Source organism: Helianthus annuus, chromosome 4 (assembly GCF_002127325.2).
Source record: "Helianthus annuus cultivar XRQ/B chromosome 4, HanXRQr2.0-SUNRISE, whole genome shotgun sequence".
In the NCBI taxonomy this organism is placed as follows: Eukaryota; Viridiplantae; Streptophyta; class Magnoliopsida; order Asterales; family Asteraceae; genus Helianthus; species Helianthus annuus.
In genome coordinates, this window is record NC_035436.2 from 33,032,608 (window position 1) to 33,035,330 (window position 2,723).

At 36.1% G+C, this 2,723-nt stretch overlaps 1 long non-coding RNA gene across 1 annotated transcript; it reads right to left on the bottom strand.

The window, feature by feature from the left end:
• Positions 1–1,129: 1,129 nt before the first annotated feature.
• LOC110934503 lies at positions 1,130–1,873 on the bottom strand. The gene is made up of 2 exons (XR_002588392.2): positions 1,804–1,873; positions 1,130–1,664 (listed from the first exon to the last, which is right to left on the bottom strand). It is a non-coding gene; the product is annotated as an uncharacterized LOC110934503 (long non-coding RNA).
• Between the last annotated feature and the right edge of the window lie 850 nt (positions 1,874–2,723).

Sequence of the window (2,723 nt, forward strand, 5' to 3'; positions counted from 1 at the left end):
ATGGTGCTAGACCGGTGTCGAACCGAAAGTAATGATTCTGAAAACGCCAAAAGGTGGGTACTAAATTGGTACCGAAAATGATTGGTATTGTAAATTTGGTACCGATACGATACCGGACTGATTACATGACTTGATATGATTTGCTCATCAATAATCTAAATATCCAAGTTAATTTACATGCTACAATTCATTCATTATAGTAAAAGACAAAAAAGAAAAAAAAATAAGTTGTTTTGTATATAAAACCTCATTTAAACGAAATACAGTTTACTAAAGTGTGTATGAAAAGTAATCTAAACGGTGCAATTACTTGCGTTGCTACGTTGCTACAGGATTTGATGAGCTCGGTACCAACCGGTACCGAAAATACCGTTACCGAAAATCCTCAAATGTGGGTACCGGTACCGAATATACCTGGTACGGTACCGGTATTTGAGGGTAAAAACCGGTGAATACTGGTGCCGAACCGATACCGAAAATGTCAAAAATCAGTACCATTCGGTACCGAAAATATATCCGGTTTGGTAAATTTGATACCAATACCGGTACTCGATACCATTTGCTCATCCCCTTGATGATGTTAGTATTCATTGGGTTGTGTATGAAAAGTAATCTAAACGGTGCAATTACTTGCGTTGCTACGTTGCTATAGGATTTGATGAGCTCGGTACCAACCGGTACCGAAAATACCGTTACCGAAAATTCTCAAAAGTGGATACCGGTGCCGAATATACCTGGTGAGATATGGTTCGGTACCGGTCGGTACCGGTATTTGAGGGTAAAACCGGTGAATACCGGTGCCGAACCGATACCAAAAATGTCAAAAGTCGGTACCGAAAATATACCCGGTTTGATAAATTTGATACCGGTACCCGATACCATTTGCTAATCACCTGTTGATGTTATTGTTCATTTTCTTTTAATTTTAATATATAGGTAAACTAGATTTAATTATAAGTTTAGGGTTTGATTTAATTTTAAACAAATTAGAGGGATTAGAGTGTAAATGACCTTGAACCTGAAGGATGGTATTGAAAATTTTCATTTAAAATGATTTTTCCTCTTCGATTCTAAATTCCGAATGGGGAAACTCAGAAACCGACGATTTGTTCTTTTTACGTAACAGATGAAAAATAATTAGGATTCATGATTAAATCACTCATTATGGGAAACAAATAATCTTGTTAATGTTCATAAACTAATCGGTTCTCACAAATTCACATACTCTCTCTCTCTCTCAAAATATCAAAATACTCTGAACCTCCGCTACACAGATTGAAAATTCGGAAGCCACCGCTGGAACAACCTTCTCCGGTGACAACAACAGCCATTCCACCACCACGCAACTTAACGCCACCGTACAAACATGCCATCAACAAACCACAACCACAACCAACCGGAGTTACGCCGTCATGCGTTGCAAAATTATCGCAACCACCATTCACAGCCGTCTACCACCATTCACGCAATTATACGCCGTTTTTCGAATCAGGTTTTGAATAAAAAAAATAAAACTATGATCTAGAAGTTGTTTTTGTTCTAGTGACGGTGTAGCTTTACGTAAACTGTGAATCACCATTGTTGCTCTTAGTTCCGTTTGACTATCCGAAGCGCCTTCAGTCTCCGATCAACTTCTTCTGACAATTATGGTTGAGTAATGGTACCTGATGGTGAATTAAACAGACTCAATAACAACACAAAAATATATACAAGAAGTAATATGATACATGGATAAGATTCGAGTATTTGGTTTTTAAATTCGTGTATCCATCTAAATTGTTTTTTGAACCGAACTTTACACACCCTTGGAAATAACTGTAAATCCCGCCGCATCACACGACCACCCATTTAGTTTAGAATTATTTGTTTCAACAATAGATGTCCATTTTTTCACATGTTCGTAGTCAACATATTTATAGTTTAATTGAAATTATAAAGTCATTGTCCAAAAAGAAACTAATCCTGAATTCTAAAACATTCTAGAAGGTGTAGGTTACCTTCTGGTACTGGTCTCTTAGGCTATGCTCGGTAATTCACTGTATGCAGGGTGCTGACCGTTGGAACTTTTCGCTCAATAGTGTTATATATGAAATTTTTGTATAGAAATTTTTAGATATATACATTTTCGACCTCCTGGTTCTATAGAAATTTTTTGGTATATATGTTTTCGAATCCCCCATCCGTCATCCGGGTCAAGCTTCGCCACTGTCGCTCACGTCTTAAAAAAACATACTTACTACTAGTACCGAGAGTACTCTACTCAGACTATGAGTAGTGGTTCACCATATCAAGTAGAAAAATTCGTTATTTGACGTCCACGTGAGCAATAAGTGAAATTACTCTTGGAATGGTGTAATAGTATAAAATGTATGAATCAAACAATACCATGAGTTTGGACTTTTCTTACATACTCACTCTCTTTGTCCAAAAACATTTCTTTGTGTTTTTGATGGATTGCGTTTTAGAAAAATGTCAATTTTTAGGTTTTTTTCCATTGCGTTTTACGCAACTTGGTTTTTTCCATTGCGTTTTATACAACTGAGTTTTCAATTTTTTTTCAAAAATCTAGCAATAGTATACTTGTTTTAAAGATAAAAAACGCTCGTTTTTTTGGTACAATTTTTATAAAAAAATAATGTCGTATGAAAGAGTTATTAACGTTTAAAAAATGAGGAGGAATTAGAGGAGAGAGAAACTATTGGCTGGATTGACTAGAATGCCCC